At 37.4% G+C, this 10,595-nt stretch overlaps 1 long non-coding RNA gene across 1 annotated transcript in view; it reads left to right on the plus strand.

Annotated features, from left to right (window-relative positions):
- Positions 1–10,344, plus strand: part of LOC144303821 (uncharacterized) — a 21,708-nt gene extending 11,364 nt beyond the window's left edge. Inside the window, exons 3-4 of the long non-coding RNA XR_013370790.1 lie at positions 9,118–9,206; positions 10,061–10,344. This is a non-coding gene — a long non-coding RNA (uncharacterized LOC144303821). The remainder of the gene's footprint in view (positions 1–9,117; positions 9,207–10,060) is intronic.
- Positions 10,345–10,595: the final 251 nt, after the last annotated feature.

Consider the following 10,595-nt stretch of genomic DNA (forward strand, 5'->3'; position numbering starts at 1 on the left):
CATGATTCACTGAATGTAGGGGGAAAGTAGTGATGAAAAATGACTCCCAGCTTTCTTGCTTGGGCAAATAGAGGGATGATGGTGCCATTCACCGTGGTAAGAAACATTAGGGATCATCTGGAGTTTGCAAGGGAAGTAGAAAGATAATGAGTACAGTTTTCTATAAGTCAGGCTGGAGGTGCCTGTGGAATATCCAAATGATGTTATCTTAAAGATAAAGGGCATAAGAAGAGATCTCGGTAATAGATACAGGCTTTGGATTTGTGATGGACACATGTTGTTTTGGCATCCATTCTCCCCAGCAATGGAATCCTCATTTCTCTGAGAAATAACCACTACTCTACTCTCAATCTAATGTTATTAAAAAAGACCAATAGCTTTCACAGGCTCTGAGAGGGAACACATGACCCATATCTGAGTAATTATAGTCATAGTGATTGGTTCTGGAAAGGCCAAAGGACATAAATGATCCATGAAGTCAGTACAGAGCTCCTAATAAAGCAATTGTCCAAAGAATCTTTCATTTTTGACTTAACTGCTAATCCAGAAAAGAGATATATATCTGAAACTGCTGTTGATGACTTTTTTCCTAGATATGAGGAGCGCCTAAGGAAATCAGAGCTTAAAAATAGAATCTTGATAGAAAGGACAAGTTATTTCTCCTCCTGCTACCTTCTCTTTCCATGTTAACAGCAATTCCATCATTCTGATTGTTTGAGACAGGAACAGTTGTGTTAATCTCAACTCCTCTTTCTCTCATATGCTACCTTTAATTTTTCAGCCAAATTCTCTTGGCTCTACCTTCAAAATATAGAGAATTCAACTGCCTATTTCTTTTTATAATACTCTGTTATGGATCATTGGCCTCCCAGTATGCCCTCTGCAATATGATTTTACTGCTTTTGCCATAAGCTGATAGAATTCTGTTCTCACTCCTTGAATTTTGACTGGCCTTTCACTTGGTTTGGCCAACAGAATGTAGCAGAGGTGACTGACAGTTCTGTGACCAGCTTACAAAGGCTTGGCATATTCCTGCTCCATCTCTTGGAACCCTGCCACCACCACATGAACAAGCCCAGGTCAGCCTGGTGGAGGTTAAAACAACACAAAGATGGGAAGTCAGACATCCAGAGGCCAACCTACAGTCAGCCAATCTTCCAAAATGTGGGATGGCCAAGATCAACCAGCCACTCAGCAGCCAACTACAGATATGTGGGTAGGCACACTAGAGCTCCCCCCCAAAAAGACATCCAGACTGCATAAAGATGCATGGGTGATAATTAATACTTATGGTTTTTAACACTGAGTTTTGGGGTGATACATTTATCAACTGGTCTTCCTGATTCCAACGTAGCTTCCTTTATACCAGACAACAGAATAATTTTGTCAAAATGTAGGTCAGATCACAATGCTCTTCTCCTCAAAACATAGCAACAAGTCAGATTTCATTTGGAGTAAAGAGATAAGGTCCTTACAAAGGCCCAAAAGGCTCTGCACAGTCTGCCCACTGGCTAGCTCTATACTTTCATCTATGACTATCTTTGTACTCCCTTTTTCTGCTGCTATCTGGATTCTTTTCAGTTCTCGGACCCTCTACCTTAAGGTATTTGCACTTGCCATTCCCTCTACCTAGAAACTCTTTGTCCAGCTAGCCACATGGCTGACACTTCAGATCCTTCAGAAGATCTTGAGTCAAATATTACTTTCTCAGTGAAATTTTGTCCTAACTACTGAAAATAGTAACCCTACTCTATCCCAGCCCTCCCTATCTCCTTCTATGTCTTATTTCTTTCCCTATTACTTACCAGCATCTAACATATTTTGACTGCTTTTCAAATTATTATGTTGTTAACTACATGATGTCAGAGATTGTTGTCTATTTAATTCACTTTTCTATCCCTGATCCTTAAATAATACTTGGCTTATAGATCTTCAATAAAAGCTTGTTAAATAAATATATACATTGAACATCTTTATAATAACTATGCCTAGGCTTTTTGGTTGTTTCAGCCAATAAATAACCTTTGAAAAAAATCATTTGGCTTATTTTGAATTTCTGTCACTAGCCTCTGAATGAGCTCTGATCAATTAGGAGTTACTGTCAAGTGGGTGAAATCTAAAGCCTAAGGATAGGACAGGATTTCCTGGGAGAGTCTATAAAATGTGAAGGAAAGAGGATCTAAGTTTCCCCCAAGAAATCAAATTTTCCAATTGGAAAGATAACAGAGTAGAAGCTTGTATAGGAGATTAATGTGGAAATCAAGAAAAGAGAAATTTCAAGACAGAGGGCATAAAAAACAGTATCAGATTTTACCAACAGGCCAAATAAAATACAAGTTGGAGAAGCTGACTGGATTGTCATACCTTCTTGCATAATGTTTTTGTGTCTGAATATTGTCTATGGGCTCCTTTTCCTCTCTATTATAGAATTGCTTTTGTAAATTTTTTTTTCTGATTGCCTGCATTCTTCTCACACTGAGACTGAACCCCTCCAAGGAACTTCTGAACTTTGCATCATTTGCTTGTAGATAATCCATTTGGATTGGAACACCAATGGAATGGTACAATTATAGAGACTAGAATCACTTCACCATAACTGATCTTGCATTTCTTTGCATATATTTTTGGAGCTTAGTCCATGGACAAGAATCAATCACCCCAGCTACTTACAATGACTTTGGGAAGAGTTACTTTTTTTTTTTCTTTAGTAATTTTAGAAACCATGGGGACCACATAAGGACTCTATAAATGAATACCACAAATTAAAAGAAAGAGGAAAACCAGCACAAAAAACCCCAAAACACTTTATAATGGAAAGTGTTCACTTTTAAAGATGAGCAGCTGGGATTTCCATATCAGGCAATCAGAGTTAAACCCCTGTGTATTAACGCACTAATGCATCCTAAAGATTTTTAAAAAGTGTTTTACAGTGGGGTTGTGCATGTTCTCTCACTCTGTCTGGGAACCTTCAGGTGCACAATTTCTAATAAAGATGACCGTGGCTCACTCTTTCCCATACCCAAGGGAATAGTTCTGCTGAATAAAATTTCTCAGCTTATTCATCACTTCTCCTTGAGGACTCTGATATGAAGGCTGCACATGAAATCATTCTATCTTTCCAAGTGATAAATTTTATGTTTCTTTATGTTTCCCAAAGAGACAGCATTAGGTTTTGGGAAGTACTCCTTCAAAACCCAAGTCCACTGAAATCCCAGGTCAGACTGAGAATAGGGTCCTGGCCACTACTTCTCTAGAGGTGACCACCAGAGTTCCTTCCACTCATTCAGAGATGAAGCTTGTCAGTAGGAAGGAAAAGATGTGTCCCAATAGGCCATTTCTACCCTGAGTCTTTTTTGACACAACAAAGACTGCCTGCCAGTTGGACCAAAGTTGTCCTTCGGTTACATACTGGGAACTCTAGTTCTCTGGGAATAGTGCCAAGACCACCAGACTCATTGAACTAACAACTTTTTACCATCACATCATCAGAATGAATTCCTGTCCCTCTGGTCAATATTGGATTCCAACCAGTGTGAGTCAGGTGAAAGGTTACTAACTTAAAAATTATTTTGATTTTTTTTTCCTTTCCTTCTGACCCCTTCCCATTGTTCTAGTAATTAACTTGTATTTATCACTTCTTAATGCACATTTGTATATCACTGTATACTACAGGATTCTAGACCACTGACTTGACAAATGTGTGTTTATCTCTATATGATCATAATTATTTAAGTTGAAAATTTTTAAACTTATTTAAGAGGAGTTAATTTATAGAAAAATTTTACTGAAAAAAACAAAAAGTAACTTTAAAATCTGACTCTCATACTGCATGGATATAAGAAAAAATTTCTGATTCCTCCTTTGGGTCTTGCCTTTCTGAAAAAGTAAAACTTAAATAGACACTGTGGCTTCATTGCCTTGGATAATTAGAGTAAGGCCAATGGAGAATAATTGTGCAGGATGAGAAAGTAAAATCAAGTTCAACATTAAATTCAGTATTAAGTTACCTATGACTGCATGAGTAATAATATATCTCAAAATATTTTTGCTGCAAAATATTATCAAATTATTCTGTAGTATCCCATAAACTACTCTCTTCTTCCTAAAAATGTATCCCCCCCACCATAAATCCAGCATAGCCATCCTTCATAGTCAAGTGTTTTGACAACAATTTTCATTATTATAGTCAATAAATACTTACTGAGAACTTACTTTGTGTTGGAAATACAGATAGAAAACAAATTATGTTTTCCTTTTAACTGAATCTTTTCTCCCTAATGATGCTGAGCTAAAACCTGCTGGTGAATTGAAAGGCATAGAGAAGACATAATGGAAGAGGGGTGTACTGATGCTTTCAGATTTTAAGGTCTGAATAAATTCAGAATACTTTGTTTTTAGCAGTACCACCTAAAGTGGCTGCCCGAAATATCTAATTCAATCCACAGCAACAAAAATGTAATTCATGGAAAGAAAAGTGAATATATATATTTTTTTCCTGATGTTTATAGAGGTTCACAATGGGTTTTTTGTTTGTTCATTTAGGTTTGTTTTACAGATCAAGAACATGTTTGAGATTTTCCAGAGAGAGTAGCACTTCTCCTCCAGCTTTGACCTCTCTTTTTTGAAATAAGAAAATTGCCTCCACATTACTATCAAACACAGAGCAGAATCGTCTCTGTGTCAATAGAAATAGTTGTTCAGCAAAGGTCACACTCACTCGCCTAAGAACCATTGTGACGGTATCAGGAAGTGTGCTCACTCGAGGCTGGGGAAGTCCTGACCCATCCTCCTCTTAGCCAAATCTTTGGCCTGTTCCCAGGGTGTGCTTTATTGCTTTTCTGAAGAAATAGGCCTGATGCTTTCTAGGTGGAACACCACAGAGAGCTGAGGCTCTGGCTTCTATTCCTACCTACACCATCAGACATTATATGGAGTAATCTCCATGTGAACTTCTCTGTGATGATATGTAGATGGTTACCCATGTTTGGGGAAGTGGTAGGATGCATGTTTAATGTTTGCTCCAAGCATCTGGCCTGAAAGATGTGTGCTCTTTGAGAGAGGAAGGTTAATACATGATGTCATTGCTTCCAACATATGCTCAGATATTAGAAGGAAGGAGAAGGAGAAGGAGAAGGAGAAGGAGAAGGAGAAGGAGAAGGAGAAAAGAAGAGGAGGAGGAGGAGGAGGATGAGGAGGACGAGGAGGAGGGAGAAGAGAGGATAACTAAAGTAATACTATTTTCCTGGAGGATGTTGTCAAAGAAGGAAGGAAGCGTGCACAAATAAGTAGGTGGCAGGTTGTTTTCCTACGATAAAGCACAACTTTTGCATCATATCACTCTGACAAGTGGAATTTAAAGGATATTTCCAGCAAGGTGTGATGCACACTGGAAATGTTTGATGAAAGAACATGGGGAAGTGATTGGGGACCTGGAAATATGGACTTGATTTGAACCCCCGGATGAAAATCTTCTTTTCTGGGTTGTTTCCATGACTGGTAATATTACAGTGATGACATTTGCATTCTCCAGCCCAGGATTAGCTAGAGAGGAAGTAAGGGCTCAGTTTGGTTGCTTTAGTGAGCACATAAACCATGACATCTTTTGGAAGATAAATCTAATTAAAGAATAGTAAACCCTAAGCCCATTTGCCTCTCAACATGGGTAACAGAATTATACACAATTGTGACATTTGCCTGAATATAGAGGAAATTTTTCTTCATCGTCATCTGCATCCTGGTTTTGAGTTGAAAGAAGTCATAATTTTCAGATGGCGATGTCAGATCCATTCCCACAACAGAGATTAGACAATACCACAAACACAGATTTATGGTTTCATGGGAGAAATCTCCTGTTTTCAAACATTTATCTTTAACAATGGCCTACTGGCAGGAAGAGAGAGCCACCAGTTGCATGCGAAAGACACGGTATTTTGTTGTCAATGACGAACTACACAGACACAGACACTAGTTGCTTCTGTTGTAATGGCTCCCACTCAGGACCCCAATTTTTCTGCCATATTTAACATTTGCCCTTATATGTCAAACACTCATGAGATAAATGGCATCATAGTCCATTTGTGTAAGAGAATTATCAAATATTCATCACTGTTAACAATAAAAATATGCGACCTTGTATTTCTATCAAGGTAATTTCTATATTCAAGGAATAAAGAACTTAAAAAAAAAATCCCTACTTAAGTTAGGGAAACTGAAGCAAAAACATTACTTTATTTTCCTCCCCTATATAAAGATGAGATTTGGCTAAAACATCAAAACCCCTTCTAGCTTTAAAATCATTCCATTACACAATTTTTTTAACTTGGTAAAGTTACAAGTTTTCTAATAGTGTCATCACACTGAACTTAGTGATTTCAAAATAAATTGTTTTAAAAAACGATTGTGTACACGGTGTAGTAAGGTGAAATAAATGTATGATAAAAGTAAATAAAGCAAAGAGGAAATAAGGGATGAAGTTAGAGTGAGGATTAGCATTAACGGTTTCATAAAAGTTCCCCCATTTCCCAGAGATGAGTATCATATTTGGATCTTACCTTTCCAAAAAGCCAAAATGAAATGGGAAAATGGTATCAGTTATAAGATTTTAGTTTCTCTAAATTAGTCCTTCTCAAAATGTTGCCTGAGTATACATGAGGATCCTTTAGACTCTTTGGGGAGCTGCTAAATGAAATTATTTCATAATAAGGCAAAAATATCATTTGCTTTTTTAATTTCATTCTCTCATGATCACAGTGGAGTTTTCCAGAGGCTGTGTGACTGTGACTCTGTTGGCGCCATCTCTCTGAAAGTTAATGGAATGTGTGCTCGTGTATGCTTAAAACAAGTTCGTTTTTCTTCCTAATGTGGTAAGTATTAATAGATACAGCCCACGTAAACAAAAGCACTTGAACGGTCTTCAATCGTTTTTCATAGTGTCCTGAGAACTGCTGCTGTCAAATATGAACAGTATTCTTCGTTTTCACGTTCCTTATATTAAAACTGAAAATTTGCTTTCATAGAAGTTCGATATTATTTTTTCTTCTTGATTATGGACAAATGAACAACTTTCAGGTTATGTAGAATATATTATAGTCATCAGGAGAGCAGTAGATCTTACTGGTCAAAGTTCCTTTGAGGAACTGATAAACATAATGAGCCCTTTCAACCACAGAATAACAGACACACACAGCATTTTACAAAGAATTTCTTAACATTTTTTAACACCCTGAAGTCAGTCTGTCAATACTATGGGATTCTAAGGAGTCCTGCACAAGGACAGAGAAAGGAAACCAATTACATTGGTTTCCCATGATTGACTCCTTTAAATTGTTTTAAAATACAGTTTTAAATTTAGGTAATAAGATAAAAAGAAGCTTAATAAATAATGGTTCCTTTTTCTCTTCTGTCTCTTGTCATCTCTGTTTCCTTCCACAGCATAAATTAAGATGAAGTATTTCTAGTACTCAGACTCAGTCTACAGCAGAAAAGAATATTTTTTTTCTGGTCAGGTTGGTGCATGGGTAGTTTTGCAGGTTTACTTCTTTTTCCTTAGATCCTAAAAATGTTAACTTTAATTACATAGCATGTATCCATTTCCTTCAAATATCCTGATGATCTCAAAACAGAAATGTTAAAATCTTATAGATTTTAAAGAGTTGGCTACATGCAGATAGGTGAGTTGACATAGAGACTTTCAGGAGACAGCTTAGTTACCAATACTGCTTCTGAATTCACTCAGATGTATTTATTGAGTACCTCCCAAGTGAGATCTGGGCACTGCAGGAGTTGTATGATATTTGGCTGAGACTCAACTAATTTATAGGACATAATTCATAAATGAATAAGCATTATATATGAAGGAGATTGTGTAACATGATGAAGCAGAATGGTTAAAAAGAATGTTCTAGATTCAGAAAACTTGATGAGGATAGCATTTACTAGCTGTATGGCTTGTTCAAATGTCTTAATCTGGTCCATTGGATTGGTGTAAAGAATAGTACCTGATGCACAAGGTTATTATCAGAATTAAATTTAGTAATGCATATAAAGCACAGAGAAAAGTGTGTGTCATCTAACAAGTGCTCAGCACATGTTATTACAGAAAGTGCTGTGGGATGTGATGCAGTGAAAACTGCAATATGATTTTGGAGAAGGACAGGATCAGCATGGGTCAGAAGGGTCTAAGGGAGAGTTCATGAAAGAGGTGAGGCTTCAGCTGTGGGGCTACTAAGTAAAGTGGGGAGTTATAAAGTTCTTGGTGCACCATAAATTTAAAATCTAATGGAGGAGAGAGGATCAGCCCCAATACGTATAAGCACAAGTGTCAGAAACATGGAAAGAATGCTGGGGTCTCTGGAGGTATACATAGAAGTGCTAAAACACAGGCAAGTGAAAGGGATAAAGAGTGGGCGTGAGTTATTAAAATGATTGGAATGGAGCTAAGTATATTGCACTACTTATGGGACCAGATTGTTCCATTCATCCCTCCCAAATTAAATTTCACTTTTCTCATAGGGATCTCTTATGGTGAATGGTTCCAAAGGGAGTTTTTGTCTTTTATTTTATTTATTTTTGAGGAGAACGCACCTTAGGCATGCAGAAATACACACAATACACACCCACACCCCCAAATGAAGCATGCTTATGTGCCCCTTAAGATATTTGTGGTTTTGTCTCTTCATAGAAAGAGTTAAAAAAATAAAAGCTTAGGGAAGGAATTTTGGAAAAGACTTGCAAATACATGTTAATGGAAACATGTTTCTACAGAAAAACTTCAGGGATATTCTAAAATAATGACTTTGCAATTCTTTGCCGATTTTTTAAATGGTCATGATGATATATCCTGGCTTTGTTAGTGCACTTTTCCTGATTAAAAACCCCCATTACTCTAATTAAAATAACACCATCTGGTTTTAATACTGCACAATAAGTCTTCTACCTCTTAATCCCAGAGCTGAAGCAACATTTGCAATCTGGACCAGGGAGAGGTCATGTGGTATTAGTTCACTTGCAACTACAATTTATGGATTTACTGGTAGAGGATCCAGAAGAAAGAATAAGATACTAGAGTTGTGAGCATACATGGTAGATCCTCTCAAAATGGAGACTTTTATGTTCTAGAGAGAAGACCTTTTTGAAGAGAGAGCATTTGATGGACCTCTATGAAGCATATGGAGGGGATGTGTATGGAAACTATACTAGGGCAAAAGGTGAGTTTGATAGGAACAATCTTGGTGGGCTCAGGAAAGAGAAAATAAACTCATCTAAGATGGAGCGCCAAAGGGGAGAGAGATAGGAGACAGGTCAAGAAGGTAAGCAGAGTCCAGGTCACACTGGATTTAGAAGATATTCTGAGGTAGTGGGAGACTGGTTATTGGAGTAGAGGAATGTGACATTTCTCTTTTCTCTAAACGTATAAGAAAAAAAAGGCCAACCATAATAAAATACACACATATAGCAATGGATGCTCAAAACACCAGAGAGAGATGGAAACTACAAAGAGTTAGAGGTTAGAGAACTCCAGCCCCTCTTAGCTCTAGTCAATCATTGGCAATCTAGTCAATCATTGCCAGAAATTCAGGACCAGAATTTTCCTATAGCTCGCAGTGTTTTGTTTTGTCTTGTTTTTCAGGCTGATCTGGAAATACAGATTTTTATGTAAGAACTTTCCATTTTCTCAACGTTAGCAAATAGTACAAATTTTCCTAAAATTAGGATACAAGCCATCATACTAAATTCAAGTGTTTAGTAGACAACACTAAACATGAATGGAAGCCAGATGAAGCCCTGGACTTGATAATTTGCCATCTTTATGATGTTACATCTTGACTTTCAAAGACTGTGAAGGAGAACAGTGAAAAGGAAAAGCAGATCAACATTTATACCTAGGTCAAGTATCAGTCAGGGTCCTGGCAGGAAACAGATGGCAGACAGAGACAGGTCACTGGGGAGAGATTGATGAAGGTGAATTTATAATGGTGTAGGTAGTAGTAGGGAAAACACCAAGGGATGTTGATGCACTCAGGCCTAGAATTAATAGGAGTTAACATTTCTTTGTCTGTAGGAGTCATCCCTGAAACCTGGAGAGGAGTCAGAAAAAGGGTGCTCATCCCCATCTATGGCCTTTAATGGAGGAATACAACCACTACCAAACTATGCCATATCAGAGAGAGAGTCAAGAGCCCTGTATTCTCACTGTCAGATCTTCTTCAAGTGTCTTCCTTAGCCAAACCCAGCAAGGAACTAGAGATTTAGGAAACCTACTAATGTAGTTGATACCAGTCAATCTCCTGGGACACAAGAGGGCAAAGGAAAACCATCAATTAGGTACCTTTTTAAAAACTTAATAATTATGTCAACCCAATAAGCAATAAAGATCTTTCCAACTTAGGACATTTTTATGGAAACCAATTTACAAACTAAAAGTTGTGGGGTATTTTTAAGGTTTATTTATTTATTTTAGGGAGAGAATATATATAGGGGGAGGGTTGAGGAAGAGAATCTTCAAACAGACTCACCACTGAGCATGAAGCCTGATGTGGTGCTTGATCTAACAACCCTGAAATCATGACCTGAGCCAAAATCAAAAGTCGGATTCT

The sequence above is a fragment of the Canis aureus genome, chromosome 33 (genome assembly GCF_053574225.1).
Source record: "Canis aureus isolate CA01 chromosome 33, VMU_Caureus_v.1.0, whole genome shotgun sequence".
In the NCBI taxonomy this organism is placed as follows: domain Eukaryota; kingdom Metazoa; phylum Chordata; class Mammalia; order Carnivora; family Canidae; genus Canis; species Canis aureus.